This window comes from Suncus etruscus, chromosome 5 (genome assembly GCF_024139225.1).
Source record: "Suncus etruscus isolate mSunEtr1 chromosome 5, mSunEtr1.pri.cur, whole genome shotgun sequence".
In the NCBI taxonomy this organism is placed as follows: domain Eukaryota; kingdom Metazoa; phylum Chordata; class Mammalia; order Eulipotyphla; family Soricidae; genus Suncus; species Suncus etruscus.
In genome coordinates, this window is record NC_064852.1 from 140,239,853 (window position 1) to 140,266,097 (window position 26,245).

The 26,245-nt window shown below is 35.3% G+C and overlaps 1 protein-coding gene and 1 non-coding gene across 2 annotated transcripts in view; both read left to right on the forward strand.

Annotated features, from left to right (window-relative positions):
• CSMD3 (CUB and Sushi multiple domains 3) overlaps positions 1-26,245 on the forward strand; it is a 1,236,222-nt gene that overhangs the window by 508,059 nt on the left and 701,918 nt on the right. The window lies entirely within an intron of this gene.
• LOC126010191 (small nucleolar RNA SNORA51) lies at positions 3,120-3,247 on the forward strand. Its single transcript, XR_007496318.1, has one exon. It is a non-coding gene; the product is annotated as a small nucleolar RNA SNORA51 (small nucleolar RNA).

Below are 26,245 nucleotides of genomic sequence, written 5' to 3' on the forward strand. Positions count from 1 at the left end.
ACAAAAATCAAACTTTTTCCTGGCATTTAACTTTGAGCTTTTATGCATTATTCTGTACTAAGAGGTTATGGTGACTAATTCATTCCATCGTAGTTACATTAGTGTATTGGGAATGAAATAAAACAGTGAAGTGTAAATAGTGACTTTTCCCCTTTTATATTTTTGTAATGGACAGAGGGTACAGGGAACAGGTTGGGACTCACGAGCTGTGCCCAGAAAGGTCAGGAAACCTTCCTTTTGACTCTCAGACTACCTATTTGTTTAATGCTAGAATACAGTGCTGAGTTTGGACCCTGCAGTGCAAGTGATTATCTTGGTCTTGCCATTGGCACTATAGCAACTGCCACGACTAAACCTGGCTGTGCTCATGGTAACTTGGAGTGCCTGGGAAGGAATTAAAGTTGGCTGTATGTAAGCATGTCCATTAAAACTTGCATAATTGCTCTGGTTCTCAAAATTTGATTTCTTGTGATGTCTACTGGAGGTGAATTAGTTTCGAAGAGTGATTTAACATAAGGTGTATTTCAAGATGCTATGACCCAACTCTTCTGATTCAGTTCAATATAAATTTGATGTGTGCCTTGTTTGATACATTAAAGATGGATGGGAAAATAAAAGATAAATGAAAGAACATGTTGTTAATGTAGAAACAAACAGCAGAGAGCGATAATAACTGTATTTTGGAATTACTATTGGTATTAAGAAAGGATTGACATTATTATCATTTTTTTTATCAGCCACACCTGGTGACGCTCAGGGGTTACTCCTGGCTATGCACTCAGAAATCACTCCATCCAGGTTTTGGGGATCATAGGGGATGCCTAGGATTGAACTGAGGTCCCTTCTAGGTCAGGCACGTGCACAGCAAGCCCCATACCCGTTGCACTACTGCTCTGACTCCTAGAACTTACTCTTGGCATGGCACTCTGATCACTCTTGGGAAGGCTCAGGATCATTATAGTGTGGGGATTGGACATGGGTTTGTCACAGACAAGACAAGTGCTATAATTTTGGACTATCTCTCAAGACCAATATATATTTTTTATTTAAAACTCTTAGTCCAACTAAACAGATACACCACATTTATTACTCCTATAGCTTTTGTAGAAATATAAAATATTATATTATTTATATTTTTCACAACACTTTTTATAGAGAGTAATGATTTAAATTTATATTTGAAAATATAAATTTATTTATCTTTAATTTGAGTATTATATACCATGCCACATATAAATTTGCAGGTACTAAGTTTAAATATATTTATTTATAACATGGTCATCAGGTAAATGTTTATTTGTAAAATATTGAGCTGTTGTTGCTCACAAATTTTATAACTTTTCTACAGATACTGGTCATTTCTCTACAGGTCTCTTTGCTTACTGCATGCAAGGCACATGTGTGTATGGTTTAAAAAGAACATTTTGCTATTAGAAATTACTGACTGTGGTTCTGAAAACAGCAACAGAGAGAACATGCTGAAATTGTAATTGAAGTTTAAAATGACTATCCACTATGAGACTGAACAAAGGATAGTTTTCATGTCTCATGGGTACTTGGACAGAATAAATATGCTATTTTCCCAGACAGAAGCATAAATAGCAGTATCAGTGCACTGCACCTTTGAGAAGTTATTAATATAGCTGCTGTCTATGTATTCCATGGCCGAGCAGTCAAGAAATGGTGGTTTTAAAGGGATTGAAAGTTCACACAAATAGAAAAGTATAAATTAAAAGAAAAACACCAATTCAGAAATTAATATTAATGTGTTCAATACAAACTGGATATTGATTTCTATGCCCTGAATAAAATATGTATATGGAATATTTACCAATTTGCATTTATGGAAACAGTTATTCCTTTGTTGAAAATGTAATAGTTTTTAAAAGCAGAGCTTATGCAAATAGGCACTTACCTAAATTGTATATAGAATGTGTATGCTAGACATTCATGTTGTTCAGATAAGCAGTGTTTCCAAGGGAATTATGCATATGCTTACTAGGAAACATTTACGTGTGATAGATTAAACATGATTTCTTGCTAATTTCTAGACAATTTTTATTTGTATTAGCCCAAATAATCAATGTTTCTATCATATAAAGCAGTTATTATAAACCACTCATAAGAAAAATGGAAGGCTGATTGAGATAATTATTTAAGAAAATGAAAAAAAAAAAATAAATAAATAAATAAATAAAAGAAAAAAGAAAAAAGGAGAAATAATATTACTAGAAAATAGTGAAATTCAGGAAATAACATGTATTTATTCTATTTGACACCCTTATTAATATGCTGATTGCTTTGTTGTTTTGTTTTTATTTTGGGCCCACATCCATCTTGCTCATGTCTCACTCCTGCCTCTGAATTCAGGGATTCTTCCTGTCAAGCGAGGGAGACTAATTGGGGTGTTGTCAAACATGGTTTGGGTACATGTAAGATAAGTGCATTACCCATAGACTATCTCTTTGTCCTTATAATGACTTTTGTATACTATAAATGTTATGAAAAATAGTATGACATTTAATATCAATAAGATATAGTTATGATGTTTTTATTATATTGATTTGAAAGTCACGCAGAAAAATTGAATTGTATTTTTATTCAAAATTAGAAGGTACAGTCTTTTGCAAAAATTTAGCTAAAGATGATTTCCGTGATTGAAGATAGTCAAACATAAAGACAAATGACCTAACATTCGGATGTACCTTGGCATTATTTTGGTTTTCTATAGAAGTAGTTAAAATTTACTCAGATGAGAGACTTTGTAATGAGCAGATATTAAAGTGTGGTGGCACTTATGGTCAATGTGGTGGGATGATTCTCAGAGACAGACTAGAGGAGGACTGAAGGGTCCAGCTCCTGACATGAAGCTCACCACAAGAATGATTTAGTGATGTCACAGAAATAATTACACTGAGAACTATCATAATAAAATGTGACTGAATGAGGGAAGTAGAAAGCCTGTCTAGAGTACAGGCCGGTGTGGGGTGGGGAGGAAGGATACTTGGGATATTGGTCATGGGAATGTTGTACTGGTAAAGGATTTTATATATATATTTATATATATATAAAATATATATTTATATATATATAAAATAAAAAAAGAAAAGAAAAGATAAGGCCTCCCAATTCTTACCATAGGCTGTGTTCTTTACACTGTATAGAAAGAGGAAGTACAGTAAATGCACCCATATACACCTCAACACAGGCCCTTTGCCTGGTCTGTGTTGTGAATTGGGGGACAAAAATAATATGGTGGGAGTATATCATCCACTCATTTGGTTTGATATGTGAAAAATATAAAATTCCACTGTGATATTTATTTTCTCCTTCAAAATTGACTTATAATGTACCCATAAATCCTGTATTTCTGTTACTACAATGTTTCTTACATATTAATGGGAGAATTATTACATAAAATTAGTTAATTTTATTAGTATCAGAGAAATCTGACAATGGGTAGTGAACATGTCTTGTATGAAGATGACCAGGGTTCAATCCCCTGAGTCCCCTATAATGTATCCAGGAAACTAGGAATGGTTATTCCAAAGTACAGAGTCAGAATTGGTCCTAACATAGTGGGTATTTGCCCCAATTTTCTTGTGTCCTTAGAATACTTAAGGCCCCAAGTTGTTTTATTTCATACTATATGCAAGTAAAATAAAGTAACCAGATGTGGTTTTCTTAACATTCATATATTCAATTTTATAATTAATCAAATTACTCTAGTCATAATTTATACAATATTATATATCTTTAAGATATATATGGAATAGATAAGATATATGGAATGTTGGACTATTGCAATATATTATTACTGAGTTCATAGGAAGAGGGGAATTTTTGTGAATGTGAAACTTTACAAATCGCATCACTAAATAAAATGAAATACATATATTAGATAGTCCTAATATGACTTATATTAAAACAGATGGTAAAGCAATGAATATAAAAATCAATCTTTGTTTTTCACTGTCATTCAGAATTTTTATTTTTGTTGTTAAATTTGACTTATTCTCAATGCAACATATCATTCATATTAGTCCACTATTCATAATCTTATTTTTAATAATATCTTTATTTAAACATCATATTACAAACATGATTATAGTTGGGTTTCAGTCATAAAACAAAGACACCCCCCTTCACCAGTGCAACATTCCCACCACTAATGCCCCCAAATCTATGAATTCTCCTACTCCTCTGCCTGTATTTGAGACAGATATTCTACTCTTCTCACTCATTAATACTGTCATGGTAGTTGTTAGTGTAGTTATTTCTTTAACTGCTCTCACCACTCTTTATTGTGAGCTGGTCCTTCTGGCCCTCATTTCTGGGCTTTATTAAAATAATGTCTTTTACTTTTCTTAAAACTCATCAATGAGTGAGACTATTATGTGTGTTTCTCTATCCCTCTAATTTATTTCACTCAGTAGTTTCAATAAAGTTATTTCTCAAAAAATCACTTTTTTCTACTATAAACATTTTCCCTTCTTTGATAATATACTTAATGAATTACTCCACAGTTTAGATTCAGCATTTAGTTGATAGTATATTCATTGTTTTTTTTTTCTAAAACACTCTTCAGAAAAAGCTAAATATATCAAGTTTTGGAGTTCATGAATATTCAATGATTTTGTTTTACCTTTAACAAAATATTAACATTTTTACACCATTCCTTTGTCTTTGATCATAAGGTTAATATTAAGGTTTGATTCCTTACTTCAAAATACAAACCTAAAGATTAAAAGCATTTATTTTCTAGATTATCAAAGATTATAACTAAAAGCTTTTGGGGGGAGCACACCAATGTGCTCAGAGGTAACTCTTGGCTCTGCAGTCAGAAATGACTCCTGACTGGGAGATCATATAGGATGCCGGGAATCGAACCTGTATTTGTCGTGAGTTAGCCTCAGGCAAGGCAAACATCCTACCACTGTGCAACCACTCCAGTCAATATACCTAAAAGTTTGACCCTTATTAACTAATTTTTATTGAGGAATTTTGGTTGCAGTTTTTAAAACCTATGCATTGTTATTTATTTAAATCATTAATTTAATATGCTCTTTAATCACTTACAATTATGGTCATTTTTTTTCATGTAAAATATGCCAAATATTTTGAGTGAATATTGTGAAAGACTTAATAAATAAAATATTTAGTAATAGACTTTTGATTGATTTTAACGCAAGAAATTTTTCCCCTGAAGGCTTTTTATTATGTAAAGGCAATTAGAAAATTTTGCCTAAGAACAAACCAGAACCTGCTGAAATTTATCAACCAAAAACACATATAGCAGGTGTTTGTCTCTAGTTTCATGACATAATGTTACAGATGAGATGTTGCATAATAAGGATGGTATTAGCAATTAATAGTGACATATGGAAATAAAAGATAGACAGATGGTTTAGATATGGATATTTATCATACACTCACATTCATATTATTGAGCTAGTAACTTGCATATTGGTTTTACAGCTACAGCAGTTTTATACAATAACATATACATTAGGAAAAACCCCAAAATTATACCAGCCAAGTGTAGTATGTTAATCTTGTTCTTGGATGCTGATTGAAATCAGGTCAATTCTATGAGAATGTCTGAAATAATTAGTTACATTGTTTTTATTGATGTAATAAAGTTTTAGTCTATATATGTATCACTGAAAACACTAAAATATTTTTGACTTTGGTAAAATATTTCTTTTTATTAAAATTATGTTATCAAATTAAAAGTATAGCCATTAGTAAAAAACAATGGCCACTGAGAACCTAAAGTTTTGTAGTGGTGGCTGTGAGGTATAAGCACATAGAAAAGGTAAAACTTTTGTCCAGAAATTTATATACAATTTGAAATCAATTAAAAATCAATTAAAGTTAATTTTAATTTTTAATTCTGTTTTATATGAGGTAAGAAGTTTTACCACAATGTTAATATTTATGAGTTAACTATATAGTGTTACTGTACCATGTTCTTAACCAAAGTGTCAATATATTTCTTTCGTTGTTCCTAAGTTTCTTCTCCTTTGGCCTGTCTTTCTCTGTTAACCTTTCTCTAACTCTCCATTTGAAAAGTTTAGTTTTTTTTCAGAGTCAAATTATTTGTTATCACAGTCTACAATTTACTTGCTTTGCTTCATTATGAACTACTAATAAGTGAGATCATCCAGGGTTTATCTTTCCCTTCCTCTTTTTACATTTTATAAAAAACAGTTTGGAGAAGAGAAAAGTAATAAGCTGGGATAAAAGTCTAATACGCCAAAAATAAGTCAAATTCTTCTAGAGGCTCTCATCATCTGTTTGAGAGAAGGAGAAAAAGAAGTTGACACACTTCACCAGTACAAAAAGAAGTGTCAAAGTGTCAAATATCCAGTGAGGACCCCAACAATAACGATAAGCACCACAAAAAAAAAAAAAAAAAAAAAAACACGCCATGGTCTTGATATAAGAAACATGGCATAGCACATAAAGAAAGAACAGAAAGAAAGAGAAAAAAAATAAGTATAACTGAGGACAACAACTTCAATAATCACACCCAAACAGAGAAATTGACCAAAAATAGATAGGTAAATAATAATAATAATAATAATAATAATAATAAATGAAGATAAAATAATATATAAAAAATAAACAATGTTTTGTGCTTTTTGTTTTTTTGTTTTTTCCCTCCTGCGCTGGCACAGTAAATATTGGGGTCATTCAAAAAGGAATTCACTTGGCCTAAGAGATATGAGGTTTCTCCGTCCTTGGAGTATATTGTCATGGGATTAACTATAGACTCTGTTCAGGATCATTTACTCTCCTGGTGGTACTTTTGTGGTGTTTGGAAGACTTCTGCTCTGTCCTGGGTGATACAATCAGGCCTCTGTGTCTAGAGATCTCAGTATCTGCACAGATCCAGGGGTGGAATTTATGATGAAGTCAGTCTTTGTGGTTCTAGAAGTTCTGTTCACTTAGTGTCATTTTAATCCATCTTCTGTGGTTGGTGATCTTGGTCTTTGCACTGAACCTAGGATGGCACCTAGGATAGCGTCTTTCTTTGTGCTTCCAGAAGCCCCATTCCATTACAATGGTCTCTGCCAGACCTTTGGAACTGGGGATCATGTTTATTGTGCAGGTCGTAGTTCAAACCCTAGACTAGGGCTTTTTTATTGGTCCCAAGCTGTATACAGTCTGGTCATGGTTCTAGCAGCCAGTCATCTGTAAATCGCGATCTTGGCTTTTGGACCTACCAAAGGGTGACAAGTCTTCTGGTTTTGTCTTGTCGTTAGCTGGTAAGGTAGGATAACCTGCACTTAGGTCAAGTTGTTCCCATTTTCCTTGTTGTCAGGATATCATATTAGAGCTGGCACTTGTTGGTGACCCCGCAGTATTAAGGCTGTCCCGGATGGGATTTGTTTCCTGCAGCTGTTGTGAAGAACTGTGCTGTTTCTATGTCTGGGGTCCAGGGTTCAAGGCTGGACGGATGGTATCTAATCACCTGAGGTCTAAGTTGATTCCACATGACATATTTTCTTTTCTTTTTTTTTTTTTTTTTTTTTGGTTTTTGGGTCACACCCGGCATTGCTCAGGGGTTACTCCTGGCTGTCTGCTCAGAAGTAGCTCCTGGCAGGCACGGGGGACCATATGGGACACCGGGATTCGAACCAACCACCTTTGGTCCTGGATTGGCCGCTTGCAAGGCAAATGCCGCTGTGCTATCTCTCCGGGCCCACATGACATATTTTCAAGGTAGGAGATATCCCTGTATTGTAAACAACTATGAGTTCCTATCTCTAGTAGATAAGAGCTCTTTTTTATATGTAAGATTTCCCCTTTTTTAGTGTGCCTTTGCAGGGGGAAATGGTGCTACATTATATTGTTGGTGCATTTGGGGGTGGACAGAGGGGAAAACAGAAACAGGTTACATACCCAAAAAAGATAAGGAAAAAAAAAAAGAAAAAATAGGGAATAAAAATGTATGTGCTTACATATGTATATGTAGGACAGACATTTAAAGAAATGAGTTAGCAAAGTATTTAAAGGACCAAAGTGATGCAAAAGACTACCTTACATTTGGGGAAAAGCAGGTTAAGAGGTGGTGTAATACAGGTCTTATGCTTATGTTGGAAGTACAGGTTTTCCCATTGTCTTTTGGGTTTTTCTTGTGGTGTGTGGGTTCCCAGGCATCTTTCCATCACATCCCCTGACCTTCTTCAGATTGGCAAAAGATTTGCAGCAGGGAGATCTTGGAAGAGTTCTTGCATTGGGGATACTTCTGGACCTAAGTCCGGTTTCAAGTAACAGTCCACGTTAGGGGGAGTTGGTAGGGAGAGCCATGCAGCATGAGTCCACATGAAAGTTGGTTGCAATTTCTTGCAGGAGACGAGGTATAGGTTTGACTGGGTGTCCCTTCGCTTGGGTGCTGGGTACTGGTTCGTTGGGGTAGGAGGTCAATCTCATTTGACACTCCTTTTTGTACTGGTGGAATGTTTCACCTTCTTTTTCTCCTTCATCTCTCAAATCGATGATGAGAGCCTCTAGAAAAATTCTGCCCATTTTCAGCGTATTAGACTTTTATTCCAGTTTATTACTTTTCTCTTCTTCAAATAAAACCATGTAAATTGAACTAGCTAGTCCTGCCCCCCAATTAGAGGGGGAAATAAGGGAGGCACCAGGACCAAACAGGTGCAAGACTACTAAGTAGTAGGCTAGATACAGAGGGGACCATATATTCTAGCAACTCTGGGGGTGAGGGAAGAGGATATGGGAGGTAGGACAAAAACGGAGGTGTAGGGAGGACAAATTGGTGACGGAAATCCCCCCTGATTTTATGTAAATATGTACCTAAAATATTATTGTCAACAATATGTAAGCCACTATGATCAAAATAAAAATTATATTAAAACAAAACAAAACAAACAAACAAAAAACAATTTGATTTTGCCTGGTGTTGAATAATGTATGATTTCATCTTTTAGTATTCTGTTGTATATAATTGAAATTTGTTTCTTTATTCAGTAGTTGTAAGTCACTATTTTGTCAAAAGCATGTAAAAACTGATTAACCATAGTTATAAGTTAAATTGAGTCACTATCTGACACCAAAAAAATTAATTTAAAATGGTCCAACCCCTATGGAAACACTATGGAGGGCTATTAGAAAAACTAAGAATTGATCTGAAATTTTAGACAGAAAAACAGTGATCCAAAAGGGTGTATGACATAGCTATTCATTGTATCACTCAGTACAATAACTAAGAGTTGGAATCAACTTAGATGCCTATACAGTAGACAAGGATCATAAAAATGTGATACATCTATACAATGGAATACTACATAGCTGTAAGGATAATGAGATCATGCAATTTGTTTCAATGTGGAACTGGAAAATAATATATTAAATGAAATCAGAAAAAGAAGGAAAATACATAATGATTTCACTTATATGTGGTGATCAAAATAACTATTTGAAGAAATTGGTTTAAATGGGAGGTATCTTGAAAATTCTTGGTCCAGAAGTATAGTGAGAAGGAAATAAATTGAGTGGAGGAGGAGAAACAAAAGTATGAAATATGGGTCCATAGGCCAAGTTGTCTAACTAAGGTGCATTGGTGGTATAGAAAAGGACAGAACTAACTAAGCCAAATTCAACAATAAAGAAATCACAAAATTAAACTTTAACAATTAAAACTTAAAATAGGCCTGCTATGCTGGCTAGCGAGGGGTAGGGGTGGTGGCATGGATGCACTCTGAAAACATTGGGTGGCAGGGGGATGACACTGGTGAGCAGAATGAAACATTTGTATATCTGACATCCAACTATGAAGAAGTTTGTAAGTCATAATGGTTTCAATAAAACTTTATAAAACAGGGGCCAGGCGGTGGCGCTAGAGGTAAGGTGCCTGCCTTGCCTGCGTTAGCCTTGGACGGACCGCGGTTCGATCCCCTGGCATCCCATATGGTCCCCCAAGCCAGGAGCCACTTCTGAGCACATAGCCAGGAGTAACCCCTGAGCGTCACCGGGTGTGGCCCAAAAAACAAACAAACAAACAAAAAAAACTTTATAAAACAAAAGCTTAATTTTTGTAACTCTAACACTAAAAAATGTATTTAAAACCTGATGGAAACCTCCGTTTCATAAAAAAAAAAAAAAACAACACTTAGATACTGGATTAATGTTCCTTAATATTGTCTTAAGAGTTGCCTTTAATTACTCAGCTTTATTTGCAAAAACAAAACAAAACAAAACAAAAAGAAACGAAAAACCCAAAACAATTAAAAAGAGAAATTTTACCAAACACAAATGATGTTTGCATTGTAAAAAAAAAAAAAAAAAAGCTATTGCTAGAATAATAATCATCTAGTGAGTGTGAGAATATATTCAAATTCCACTTATCTGAAAAGGGCTAATATATAACATACATAAGACACGTTAAGTTCTACCACCCAGACAAAATATAAATCTGTACAAATATAATCGCAAGGCTCTCATCAATTTTTTTCCATTGAACATATATCTTTGATACCTCTGTCTCTTCTTTCTTTTACCATATTGGAGAAGCCCAAGATCACTCATGAACATGTATTTGCTCTCTTTTTCTCTTCTCACATTTTCATAAATAAGTGTTAGTAAAAACTCTCTTCCACTTAAAAAAAAGAAAATAAAAATAGGTCAGAATCAAAGAGAACTGCTCTTATATTAAAGCAGATAATTTGATTGTTTTGCACACAGGTGACCCAGGTTTGATCCCCTGAAACCTCTTTGATTCTGTAGCTCTGCAAGTAGTGCTACATTAGCAAAGATCCAGGAGTAATTCCTGAGCATGAAGGAATACTGTATAAAAAAATTAGCCAAAAAGTAATGGGGGGCTGGAGCAAGAGAACAGAGGGTAGGTTGCTTGCTATATAGACAACTTCCCTGGCACCCTATATGGTCTTCTGAGTACAAAATATCAGAAATTATATGTGAATGTGAAAGAAAGGAACCATCATGGGTGCTGGAGCAATGGCTCAACAGTAGGGCATTTGCCTTGCACATGACTGACACAGAACAGACTACGATTTGAACCTACAGAGTCCCATATGGTCCCTCAAGCCTGGAGCGATTTTTGAGCGCATATGCAGGTAACCCCTGAGAGTCAACCAAAAAATGTGGCCCAAAAATCCACCAAAAAAAAAAAAGGAACAGTTATTTATGTTGATGAAACTGTTAGCCAGTTCACCTATGGAAATTAAGGTCAAATTTGAATCAAATAACTTTAGTTTAACATTAGTTATATAAATTTAAGAAGTATGGATCTTTTCTTAGCAAATAACACTTTTATAAGCTTATAGCCTAATGGGAAGGGCCAGCAATAGAGCATTTAGGTGAAGCAGGTAGGGCATTTGCCTGGCAGAGAATTGAAGTGGGTTTGATCCCAGGCTCATCATATGATCCACCAGGAGTCATCCCTGAGTGTGTTTCAGAAGACCAAATATGGGGCTAGAGCAGGGCACAAGCAGTATTTGCCTTGCAGGTGCTATCCTAGGATGGACTACGGTTTGATCATCGTGTTCCATATGGTCCCCCAATCCAGGAGTGATTTCTGAGCGCGTAGCCAGGAGTAACCCCTGAGCATCACCGGGTGTGGCCCAAAAACCAAAGGAAAAAAATAACCAGACCAAAGAATTACAACAAATAAATCACATAGTCCTAGAGATTGATAGTAATGTATTTTAAATTTAAATCTCTTTTTGATGGAATAATTTGAGCTTGTTTCAATTGCGTACTTCAAACAGTCACTCAGATATGTTTTACACACATCTTACAGGTAGCAAATATAGTATTCTTTTCAGGTGGAAAGACGAATTGGGGACCTCAACAGCTATCTGAAATGTTCTGTTTTCAGGTGCATGTGTGTTGCCTGGGTATATGGTGCCCCAGTACACGTCACCTACATAGTAACTCCTGAATGATGGACCCTTTCATCGTTTCATAATGAATGTGAACTGGACCTTTCTCTAACTTTGGTAATGTCTGAGGCTCTCTTGTGATCATATTACTTTCTCTCTTATCCTCTATAACCCCTGACTCAGGACCTCAAATAACCTCATATACACACACAAAATAAAAGCAAAAAACAAATAAATGGAAAGTTCTGTTTCAGATCACCCATTGTTGTACCTATGACTTCATTCCTCTTACTATTATTCTGGTAGTCTTTAATTTGCATCTGTTAAATCATAATTCTACCATTCCAGTTAAAATCACACATGTTTTGAATATAATTAATTTTATAGTAGACCTTCAAAAAAAGCCAAGGAGATATATATATAGTTCAATTCAACATTTGTCTTAGTCTGATTTAGCTGTTCTGAAAATAAAAACACACTATCTAGTCCTGGAATTCCAATAATAATAAACCAACAATAATCTCTGGGAATTGTGGAACTTTCAAATTATAGTTTCTTGTGCCAGAAAAAGTCAATTATGGTTTCTGTGTCTTTTTTATAGAGACACTGATCATATTTATGAAGATGTATACCCCCATAAGCTATCCACCTCCCAGATGCTTTGATCCAAATGTATTGGATATTGGAATTCAAAATATCAATTTGAGATAGTCACAAATATTAATTCTGTTGCCGTGTACTTTTTTTTTTTTGGTTTTTCGGGCCACACCTGTTTGATGCTCAGGGGTTTCTCCTGGCTAAGCACTCAGAAATTGTCCCTGGCTTGGGGGGACCATATGGGACGCCTGGGGATCGAATCGTAGTCATGATCATTACTTGGCTAGCACTTGCAAGGCAGACACCTTATCTCTAGCGCCACCTCGCCGGCCCCTGTTGTCGTGTACTTTATAACATCTGCACACAATACTGATAATGATAATGACAATGATACTGTATCATGTATTATGCTACAAATAACAGAATTTCGTAATTCTGTATTGCCATATTGATATGTTTTGATACAGGCCAGTGTGATAAACTGGAAAGACAGTTCTGGTGGGGGGGGCACCTGTCTTCATGTGACTATGAATATTATCCACAGTATCCCATATAATCCTCCACATTCCAGCAGGCATTAAAGTCATGGGCCTTGTGCACTTTTTCTCAGTATGCATCCTCAAAAAATAAACTACAGGATAGAGTAAAAGTGTAGCAGATAGGGTGCTTTTCTAACACTTGAAAAAGCCGAGTTTTGATCCTCAGGATCCCAAATAGTCTCCCAAAGCAAGAGCAATCTTGAGTGAAGACACGAGTGACCCTGGAGTAGTCAAAGAAACAAAAAAAAAAGAAAAAAATACTCTAATGTGGCTTTATATAGTAAGTGATATTGAACTATTGATACTGGAGCTCCTTAATATAATTTCAATTTTTAATCTTTATTGCATTATCATTAGAAATATAATTTTGTACCCAGACAGTTTAAGAGAGTACATGCTTTGAACTCAGCTAAACAGACTAAATACCTATCACTCCATTTCTTGATTATTGGCAACAGGAGCCTTGACAGGAGGACTGCTGGAATTTAGAACCAGGAGTAAGCCTTGAGCACTGCAAGGTGTAACCAAATAAACAACAAAAAAACAAAAATACCCTATGTGTCTGTATGATTAATCGCATGTTAAGATGAGCTATTGAGCTTACATGTTAAATTAATGTAAAACATAAGCTAGTTTATATTCAATTATCATTGCAAAATAAGATTGATTCTAGTGTGATATTTCACTCGAATTTAAAAATGAAGGAAAGTAAATGTTGAAATTAATTCTAAAAAATTTTGGATATATAATTAATATAATATAATATAATATAATATAATATAATATAATATAATATAATATAATATAATATAATATAATATAATATAATATAATATAATATAATATAATATAATATAATATAAAAGATAGTTTGAGCATACATAAAATTAAGGCATTGTGATGAATTTTATGGCAATAAAACAAACTACATTATGAACAAGGAAATGAACAAAGAGGAAATAAAAATAATTACAAAACAAAAAATGGCTACTCAGCAATTAGGCTACATTTGTGATATTATGCAAAGACTAACATATTAAATAAGCATTGACTTTTCAAAAGTCAATTAAAATAATTAAAATAAATTTTAATGAATATTGATTTTATTTTCTTATTTATTTATTCCTTTCTGGTCTAATTTTTTGGGAGTGGCCACACCCTGCCATGCTCAGGATTATTCTATGCTGTATTCATTAATAACTCCTGGCAGTCTCTGGGGACCAAATGGGATGCCAGAAAACAAACATGGATTAGCCTCACAAAGATAAACAACCTACCCACTGCACTATTGCTCCTCTGACACCTGGCAGTGCATCTTTTAGGCAGAACAATATCCCTAATGAACCAACAGATCTTCAACAAAACCCTACCATATAGGATCAATTACCACATGAAGAAGTTCATATACAATGACAAAGTAGGTTTTATTCCAGAGAAGCAAAGAGGGCTTAACATATGGAAGTAAATCAATGTAATACACCATATAAACAAAAGGAATAATAAAAACAAAGATCATATTAATAGATAAAAAGAAAGGATCTGATAATGTACAAAATTTATTCATGATAAAACTATTAAGAAGATGGGAATGGAGGGAAATTTTCTCAATATATACAAACCATTTAACACAAGCACATGAAAATTTTATACTCAGTGGAGATAAAATGAAAGCCTTTCCTCTAAAATCTGGCATGGGACAAGGTTGTCCCCTTTCAGCACTCCTATTTAACCTAAAACATGAAGGACTTGACATAGAAATAGGCATATATATATACATATATATAAATTTGAAATATATGTATATATATATATATGTTTGAAGATGACATGATACTATATTTAGAAAACCTAAAGACTCTATTAAAAAGATTCTAAGAAAATAAATTTAAATATCAATGTGGCAGACTACAACATTAAAACACAAAAGTTAACAGCCTACATATACATAAATAATGAAAGAGAAAAAATAGGCATTAAAAAGCAATCATATTTACAATAGTATCACAGAAACTCAAATTTCTTGGAATCAACTTAATTGAAGAGGTGAAGGACTTATACAAAGAAAACTACAAAACATTGCTTTAAGAAATAAAAGAGGACACAAGAAAATGGAGGCACATACCCTGTTCATTGACTGGGAGGATTAACATCATTACAATGGCAAAACTCCCCAATGCATTATATAGATTTAATGCAATTGCTCTAAGAATACCCAGGACATTCTTCAAAAAGATTGAACAAACACACTTCAATTTCAATTGGAACAATGAGTGCCACAAAATGCTAATGAAACCAGTAGGAAAAGGGATATGGAGGCATCACTTTCCCCAAACTTAAAATGTATTACAAAGCAATAGTCATTAAAACATCATGGTATTGGAAAAAAGACAGATCTTAAGATCAAGGGAATAGACTTGAGTATTCAAAGAATGTTCCCCAGACATACAATTAATTTTTGATAATGGGGCAAGAAAGCAAAATGAAGCAAAGAAAGTCACTTCAACAAGTGGTGTGTGGACAGCTGGTCAGCAAAGTGCAAAACTGGAGCAGTGGTGCAAAGATAGGGCATTTACCTTGAATGAGCTAACCTCAGATGAACCATAGTTTGATCCCCTGGCATCCCATATGGTTCCCCAAACCAGGAGCGATTTCTGAGCACATAGGCAGGAGTAACCCCTGATTATCACTGGGTGTGGCCCAGAAAGCACAAAAAAGTGAACTCAGACCTCTAATGAACAACATGCACAGAATCAAAAGAAAATGGATTAAAGACCTTGATATATGACCCCAAACTATAAGTTATATAAAAGAAAACATAGGTAAAACACTCCATGACTTTGAGAATAAAGGCATCTTCAAGGCAGAACACCATTGTCCAGACTAGTGGAAGCAGAGATAAACAAATGGAACTATATAATATTGAGAAGCTTCTGCACCTCAAAGGAAATAGTGCTTAGGATACAAAGTCACCCACAGAAGGGGAGAAACTATTCACCCCAAACCAATCAGATAAGGGCTAGTATTTAAGACAGATATGACAGAATATGACAGAACTTAAGAACTTAATTAAAAAAAAAAGTCCTGACTCCATCAAAAAGTGGAGAAAAAAATGAAAAGTAATTTTTCAAAGAATAAATACAGATAGTCAAAAGGCACATGAAAAAATGATGTACATCATTAATCATCAGGAAGATGCAAGTCAACACAACAAAGAGGTGTCATCTCATGCCACAGAGACTGGCACACATCACAAAGAACAAGAACAATCAGTTCCGCTGTGAGTGGGGAGAAAGGAATTCTTATTCAGTGCTGGTAGGAATGTCATCTAATACAGCCTTTCTCAAAAACAATATGGAGATAACTCAAAAATTGAAAATTGAGCTCCTATATGATCCAGGAATACCTAGGGTTATACCCTAGGACACAAAAACACAATAAAAAAAATACCTGCTGTGCTCCTATGTTCATTGTATCTCTATTTACAATAGCCAATCTGGAAACAACCCAGGTTTCTGACAACAGCTGAGTAGCTAACAAAATGGTGGTACATAGACAATGGAATAATATACAGCTGTTAGGCAATATGAAAGCATAAAATTTGCCTATTCATGGATAACATGGAGACTCTTATGTTGCATAAAATGAGTCTATTAGATAGAGACATACATAGAGTAGTCTCACTCATATGAGGGATTCAAGAAAATAAAAGACACTGGTTACAATACTCAGAAGCAATAGAAATGATAGTTGAAGGACCAACTCATGACCAAGTTTACCACAAAGAGTGGTGAGTGCAGTTAGAGAAATAACTACACTAACTGTTGAATTAATTATTAATTATAAATTCCTAGTGGTGCATGGATCAATGAATAGGCCTTTCTCTGCCTGGCCACGGCACCTGCAGCTGGTATAGCCTAGTGGGTCTGTAGGAATCAGGGTAATGGTGAGGAAATGATTCACAGCAGTAAAATGAAGGTTCAGGAGAAATAATGTTTTATTACAAGGCCTTAATCACCATGTACAGATTCCTCACATGGCCTCTAAGCTAACCAGCCTCTCTGCACCCTGTGCACTCTCTGCACTCTGTCTTTTCTCTACCTGTTGTGTCTTCTTGCTGAGTCTGGTTTGGTTTCTCTCACCCCTCCCCTCAGGCAACTCTAATTACCAACCACAGACCCCTCCCAACTGTGGGAGGGTCTGATCATCTAGGTAAGATTAACATTTGCTTTGCGGAAGGGTAACAACTAACCTTTACCATGACAATGATAGCAATAAAGAGATAAAGGTTGCCTGTTCAGAAGACAGGCAGTAGGTGGGGAGGAAGTAAATCAGGAGTATTGGTGGTGGGAAAGTTGCACTGGTAAAATGGGGTGTACATTTTATGACTGAAATCCAGTTATGAATATGTTTGTAACCACAGTGCTTAAATAAAAAATTATTAAAAGAAATTAAAACTTAGAGTTTAATTCCAGCAAATCTTTGGAACCATTTGTGGTACCTGGAATTAACCATGGTAGGTAAATTTGGCAAGGCAATTATCTTTATTCCATATGATCTCACCTCCTCTCTCTGAATTATTTAAATGAAATTAATTTTATGTGTTTATAGTAAATCTTAGATGGTGCAACAATACCCCCGTAACAAAGAATGGCTTAATTTTGTCTGCCAACTTGTGGTGCTAGCCTCATAAATCACCTAAGATTCTCTACTAATTCAAATAATGTAAAACACGTGGGAGAAGACACGAGGACCTATATTATATTTTTAAAGGAATTATATTAGCATAAAGCAACTTCTGGCAAGGAACTTTGTGGATCAACTGATCTGAGTATGATCTTTGGGATGTCTGTAATGGTGCCATTTTAAATGAAAGTTATGAGATGAAATGTAAAAAATGTACAAACCTGTAAAAGGCAGGCACTAAGAAAAAAGTAAAGGACATAGTGATAAATACAAATATGATGACAAAAGGGAAATATTTTAATACTCAAATGAAATCAATTCAAATCTTTAAACCAAAGTTTTTCCTCTTAATATTTAAATTATCACAATGATTTGTCTTTCCTTCCTTAGAGTCAGGTAAAAATATTCCATTTTAATTGGAAAATATTCAATAAACAGTTTTCATATCAATATGCCCTTATCCAAATTCTGCGATAATTTCCACACTGCTATCATTATTTAGTGGTTTCCCTAACACTAGCAATTCCAAGTACATGGTAGAAATATCACAGATTCATTTGTTTCCCACTATGCTATATATAATGTAAAAAGCACAAAATATAACTGAAAGCAAATAGAGCTCTTGAGGAATTTATAGCAATTTTGATAACATAAATTATATAAATTAAAAACTAGAAGATATTCAAAAAAACAGCCATTAAACCATAAAGATGATTCAAAACAAAGAAAAAAAAGAACAAAATGGTAATGTTAACCTTTGTGAAATGAATTTCATTTGTCATGAAAATGTCACTTAGTTACTTTATGTCATAGGTGAGTTTGTGTATTTCTGTATTTTAGAACAATGTATTTAAGTACACTGAGAGGTAATTATTGAATGGGTTAAGGCAGGGGTCCTCAAACTTTTTAAACAGGGAGCCAGTTCACTGTCCTTCAGACTGTTGGAGGGCCAGATTATAGTAAAAACAAAAATTATGAACAAATTTTTATGCACACTGCATATATCCTATTTAGAATTGAAGAAACAAAATGGGAATAAATACAATATGTGGCCCACAGGCCATAGTTTGAAGACCATTGGTTTAAAGGAATGAAAAATATTCATTGAAAGTTATTTATTTTCAGATTAGTTTACTTTAATAGGCACTACCTTTGTGGAAAGCCAAATAGATATTTTGGTTATCTGCTATCACATTATAAAATGAGATATTTCATATAAATGAAAACTGTTTTCAATTCAAAAGAATTAAACCATCAGTTAGACCAAAGACTGAAAATTTTATAAGATAGAATAAAAATTATGAGGGTTTTATGGAGAAGCATATATAGAAATTAAGGGATTGAAAGAATCAAAACTGAAACATCTGAACACAGAACTGTGGAATAATGAAAGGGACTCAAACTAGAAAGTGTAAGAAGTATCAAGGAAGAAAATACAAAATAATATAACTCAATTTTTAAGGGTGGAAAAAATTGGGAATTATTTTGCATAGTCTGATTGATCATACTGTGGATGTTCTGAAATATCAATATTAGGGCATATGTTTAATTTTAACTTGGTTGAATAAAATAGGTTATTGTCTTTTTCTTTTTGTGTTAAAGCAGATACTATATTATTTCAATGTAATTAACAAACAGTTATTGAATAACATGTTTAATTACACATAGTACCAGGTCTTTGGATAAAAAGATAACACAGTCAAATCCTTATCCACAAAAGTATATTCTTACAAGTGAAGGTCAAGAGGGGAATCAAAAGTTAACTTTATCTGTTTGCCTGTGCCTGTGCTTCTGAATCCCCGAAGGTTTCCTCAGAGGCCTACGGAGCACACACCCAAAAAACTGCATTTTGAAGCAGCTGAGTGAGTACATTCTGGCTGTGGGAGTCACTGTCCAATAAGCTGAGGTCTCAGGCCTGTGGAGGCTCTGCCCTGCTGTGCCTTTGTTCACTCTGAAGACTTCAAGGGAAACTTCTACATCTGTCTGCCTGTGCCTGTGCTTCTGAATCCCCGAAGGTTTCCTCAGAGGCCTAGGGAGCGCACCCCCAAAAATCTGCATTTTGAAGCCGCTGAGTGAGTACATTCTGGCTGCAGGGGTTGCAGTCCAATAAGCTGAGGTCTCTAGCCTGTGGAGGCTCTGCCCTGCTGTGCCTTTGTTCACTCTGAGGACTGTCAACTAGAGGCAATAGAAGAGCGCTTTGCTTCACTCTGTGGCCGCACAATCTTTCTAACCAATGAACCCCACCACAACATGCAGAAAAAACCACACTACAAGTGAGACAATGGGGAAACCTCGCAGGCAAACACCATCCACAGAGAATGAAGATGAAAGCTCAGATGACATAAATTCCAACCACCTGATTAACCTTTCAGATAAGGAGTTTAGAATAGAAATATGGAATATGTTCACAGAACTCAAAAAAAGCATAGATTGATCTGAAGAGAACACAAAGACAGAAATCAGAAAACTCCAAACTGAAATAACAGATCAGAAAAACACGGTTGCTCAACTGAAAACCTCAAAAGATAGCCTCGCCAACAGGGTATCAGCAGCTGAGGAGAAAATCAGAGTACTGGAAGATGTGATGCAGGAAAACTCAACACAACAGAAGAAATTGGAAAAGAACCTTAAGACAAACGAACAGGCAATGAAAAAAGTACTCAAGGCATGCGAACAGATGAAAATAGAAGTATTTGATAAACTCAACAGAAACAACATAAGAATCACTGGAGTCCTAGAAACCCAGGAAGGAGATCTCCAGGAAGAATCAACTGTCAAAGACATCATCAAAGAGATACTCCCAGAGTTAAAGACTACATGCAATCAAATCCTGCATGCCCGAAGAGTACCAGCTAAAAGAGACCCAAAGAAAAACACCCCAAGATATATCCTTGTTACAATGCAAATCCCATAGAAAGAGATATAATACTGAAAGCAGCAAGATCAAAAAGGGAAATTACATTCAAAGGAGGATCCCTAAGACTTACAGCAGACATGTCACAAGAAACTTTCAAGGCCAGAAGACAGAGGTGGGATATTGTGACAAGATCAAATGAAATGAATGACTCACTGAGAACTCAGCACCCAGCCTGACTCACATTCAGGTTTGAAGGAAGAATACACAGCTTCATGGTTAAACAACAGCTCAGAAACTTCATAGATGTTAAACCGCCTTAAAGGAAAAACTGACAGGTCTACACTAAGAGAGACCAACAAACACAGCAAACTTATCTACAAAGTTGACATTAAATCCTATGAAAATCATCTCCCTCGATGTCAATGGACTAAATTCACCAATTAAAAGACACAGAGTGGCAAAATGGGTCAAAAAAATGAATCCAACCTTCTGCTGCCTACAAGAAACACATCTGAGTAGTCAGAACATCAAAGACTCAAAATCAAAGGCTGGAGGATAATGATCCAAGCAAATAACACCCTCAAAAAAGCTGGGGTGGCCATATTATCTGATGACACCAACTTTATACTCATAAAAGTGGTAAGGGACAAGATGGACACTATGTACTAATCAAGGGATATGTGCAACAGGAAGAAATCAGACTATTAAACATATATGTACCCAATGAGAGACTAGCAAATTATCTAATACAATTACTGACAAATCTGAAAGAAGAAATCAATAATAACACAATCATTGTGGGAGACTTTAACACGGCCCTATCAACACTTGATAGGTCAACCAGACTGAAACTGAACAAAAACATACTAGCCCTGAAAAGAGTTATGGAAGAAAGAGGACTAGTAGCTATATACAGGACACTCCATCCCAAAAACCTGGATACACATTCTTTTCCAATGTACATGGATCATTCTCCAGAATAGACTACATGCTGACACATAAAACATACCTCCATAAAATCAAGAGGATACAAATCTTGCAGGCTACATTTGCTGACCACAAGGCTCTGAAATTAGATATGAACTACAAAGGCACACAGAAGAAAAACTTTAACAATTGGAAATTAAACACCCTGCTACTGAACAACCAGTGGGTCCGAGATGAAATTCAAAGAAAAATCAAAACTTTCCTGGAAACAAATGATACTGAAGACATAAACTGCCAGAATCTATGGTACACAGCAAAAGTGGTCCTGAGAGGAAAATTTATAGCTCTACAAGCACACATCAGGAAGGAAGAAGGAGCATACCTGAATAACTTAATGACACAGCTCGAAAAATTAGAAAATGACCAACAAAAGTAACCAAAAATAGGGAAACAGAAAGAAATAACAAAGCTGAAAGCAGAACTCAATGAAGTGGAAAACCAAAAAGGAATCTGAAAGATCAACGAAAGCAGAAGCCGGTTTTTTGAAAAAATAAACAAGATTGATAGACCATTGGCAAAACTCACAAAGAAAGAAAGAGACAGAAATCTGATAACCCATATTAGAAATGAAAAGGGGGAGATCATGATAGAAATTGCAGAGAACCAAAGTGTAATCAGAGATTACTTTGAGAAACTTTATGCTACAAAACATGAGAACCTAGAAGAAATGGAAAAATTCTTGGACACTTATAACTTTCCACGGTTAAGTAAGGAGAATGTAGCATATCTAAACACCCCATCACTACTGAGGAAAGTAAAACTGTAATCAAACATCTGCCCAAAAAGAAAAGCACAAGCCCAGCTGGTTTTCCTAATGATATTTTTCAAATATTTCAAGAGGAGATACTACCAATCCTAACCAAGCTCTTCCATGAAATTGAAAAAATGGGAACACTCCCAAACAGCTTTTATGAAGCCAACATCACCTTGATACCAAAACCAAACAGAGAAGCTGCCAAAAAAGAAAATTACAGGCCAATATCTCTGATAAATGCTGATTCAAAGATCTTCAACAAAATCCTGGCAAATAGGATCCAATGCATCATCAAGAAGATCAAAAACTACGACCAAGTAGGTTTCATCCCAGGAATGCAAGGATGGTTTAACATCCGTAAATCTATCAACATCATACACAACATCAACAATAAGAAAAATAAATATCACATGATCATATCTATAGATGCAGAGAAAGCATTTGATAAGGTCCAACACCCATTCCTGATCAAAACTCTCAGCAAGATAGGAATGGAAGGAACCTTTCTCAATCTAGTTGAAGCCATCTACCACAAGCCAATGGCAAATATTATCCTCAATGGAGAAAAACTAAAAGCCTTTCTTCTAAATTCTGGTACAAGACAAGGCTGTCGGCTCTCATTACTCCTCTTCAACATAATACTGGAAGTTCTTGCTATAGCTATCAGGCAAGAAAAAGATATCAAGGGAATCCAGATAGGAAAGGAAGAAGTCAACCTCTCTTTGTTTGCAGATGACATGATACTCTACTTAGAAAACCCTAAAGATTCTAGCAAAAAGCTTCTAGAAACAATAGATTCATATAGCAATGTGGCAGGCTACAAAATCAACCTATAGAAATCAATGGTCTTTTTATACACCAATAATGATAGGGAAGAGATGGAAGTCAGGAAGGCAATTCCATTCACAATAGTGCCACTCAAACTCAAACATCTTGGAGTCAACTTGACCAAAGACATGAAGGACCTATACAAAGAAAACTATAAAGCCCTGCTCCAAGAAATAAGAGAGGACACACAGAAATGGAAACACATACCCTGCTCATGAATTGGCAGGATTAACATCATTAAAATGGCAATACTCCCCAAAGCATTATACAGATTTAATGTGATTCCCTTAAAAATACCCATGACATTCTTCAAAGAAATGTATCAAACACTTATGAAGTTCATCTAGAACAATAAATACCCTCAAATAGTTAAAGCACTCCTAGGGAAAATAAAATGGGAGGCATTACTTTTTCCAACTTTAAACTGTACTACAAAGCAATAGTTATCAAAACAGCATGGTATTGGAATAAAGACTGACCCTCAGATCAGTGGAATAGGCTTGAGTTTTCAGAGAACATTCCCCAGACATACAATAACCTAATTTTTGACAAAGGAGCAAGAAATCCTAAGTGGAGCAGGGAAAATCTCTTCAACATGTGGTGCTGGCAGAACTGGTTAGCCACTTGAAAAAAGCGAACATAGACCCCCAGTTAACATCATGTATGAAGGTAAATTTCAAATCGATTAAAGAGCTTGATATCAGACCTGATACCATAAGGTATATAGAACAACACATCGGTAAAACACTCCATGACATTGAGACTAAAGGCATCTTCAAGGAGGAAACTGTACTTTCCAAACAAGTGGAAGCAGAGATCAACAGATGGGAATACTTTGAACTGAGAAGCTTCTGCCCCTCAAAAGAAATAGTGCCCAGGATACAAGAGTCACCCACTGAGTTGGAGAAACTATTCACCCAACACCCTTCAGATAAGGGGCTAATATACAAAATATACAGGGCACTGACAGAACTTTACCAGAAAAAAACATCTAATCCCATCAAAAAATGGGGAGAAGAAATGAACAGACACTGATAAAAAAGAAATACAAATGGCTAAAAGGCATATGAAAAAATGCTCCTCATCACTAATCATCAGGGAGATGCAAATCAAAACAACGATGAGATACCACCTCACACCGCAGAGATTAGCACACATCACAAAGAATGAAAATAATCAGTGCTGGCGGGGATGTGGAGAGAAAGGAACTCTTATCCACTGCTGGTGGGAATGCTGCCTAGTACAGCCTCTATGGAAAGTGATATGGAAATTCCTTCAAAATCTGGAAATTGAGCTCCCATTCGACCCAGCTATTCCACTCCTAGGGATATACCCTAAGAACACAAGAATACAATACAAAAACCCCTTTCTCACACCTATATTTATTGCAGCACTATGCACAATAGCCAGGCTCTGGAAACAACCAAGATGCCCTTCCATGGACGAATGGCTAAAGAAACAGTGGTACATATAAACAATGGAATATTATGCAGCCGTCAGGAGAGATGAAGTCATGAAATTTTCCTATACATGGATGTACATGGAATCTATTATGCTGAGGTGAAATAAGTCATAGGGAGAGAGATGCAGAATAGTCTCACTCATCTATGGGTTTTAAGAAAAATAAAAGTCATTTTTGTAACAATCCTCAGAGACAATGAGTGGAGGGCTGGAACACCAGCTCACTTCTTGAAGCTCACCACACAGAGTGGTGAGTACAGCTATAGAAAAAACTACACAGAGAACTACCATAATCAAGTGAATGAATGGGGAAACTGGAAAGCCTGTCTGGAGTACAGTGGGGTAGTGGGGTGGGATGGAGGGAGATTGGGGACATTGGTGGTGGGAATGTTGCATTGGTGAAGGGGGTGTTCTTTACATGACTGAAACCTAATCACAATCATTTATGTAATCAAGATGTTCAAATAAAGAAGAAGAAAAAAAAATAAAGTTAACTTTAATTGTAGCAGGCCCTGATCTGTAGGTTAGAGCTTTTTTTAAAGAAACTTACTGGAACTCAGGTTAGAGTGGAGAAAGGCAACATGAACGGCAGAATATTTGGTGTGGAGGCTACTCTACTAATCAGGAAAAAATAATACAAATTTAGAATCATCAGTATTAATGGAAGAAACAGAGGGATTTGAAAGAAAGCAAACCAAAGAGAAGATCCATATGTGAGGAAAATGTTGAGCTACAAAAAGAAAAAGAATTAAATAAGAGCTGTGAGATATATAATGTCCTTACAAGGAAATAGGGACTTTAATAATGAGATGATGTCAATGCTTTTATTCCCCCACCCCCGCAATTACAAATTGGTTCATGATTGTGTTTCAGTAAAATAAAATGTCTCAACACATTGCTTCATCAGAGAACATTTCCCACCACCAGTGACCCCATTTTTTTTTTCTTCCCTCATTCCCCACCACATACCTGCCTCTGGGCCAGATATTTTCCTCTCTCTCCCTCTCTGCATTTTTTTTCTCTTTTTCCCTCTCTTTCTTTTTCTCTGTTTCACTCTCTAACAGATACTATGTGTTCAATATTGTTACTAAAGTCATATCACATTTACCACTTTACCTCCTTCTAGCATCCGATTCTTGTCCCGAATGATCATTTTCAACTATCACTGTCAGAATGGACCCTTTTCTGCCTAACTGCTGCACGTTCCTGCTCTTTGTGGCAAGCTGCCTCCCATGGATCAGTCCTCTTGACCCTCATTTCTATTGTCTTTGTATATTATTACCATATTATTTATATATATAATACATACATACATACATGTATATTTATCCCACAAATGAGTCTGAACATTCTATGTCAACCTCTCTCTGACTAATTTTTTTTTACCCAATGTTCTCTAGATCTATCCATATGTAAGCATATGTCATGACTTCATTTTTTCTAACAGCTGCTCATGTCACAAAGGTCAAAGCTTTTTATTAGTTCTCCTAAGTGGTCAAGAAAGAACTCTTGGAATTTGATAAATGAGTGATATTAATAAAATTATGTTCATTAGAATTGTTGATGTGGTGAGAGCAAGGCCATCTTTGAGGAATAATAATTCTAAGAAATTGAGGTTAGAGATAGAAGCAGAATTTTGATAATAAAGTCTATTTGGAATCTAAAT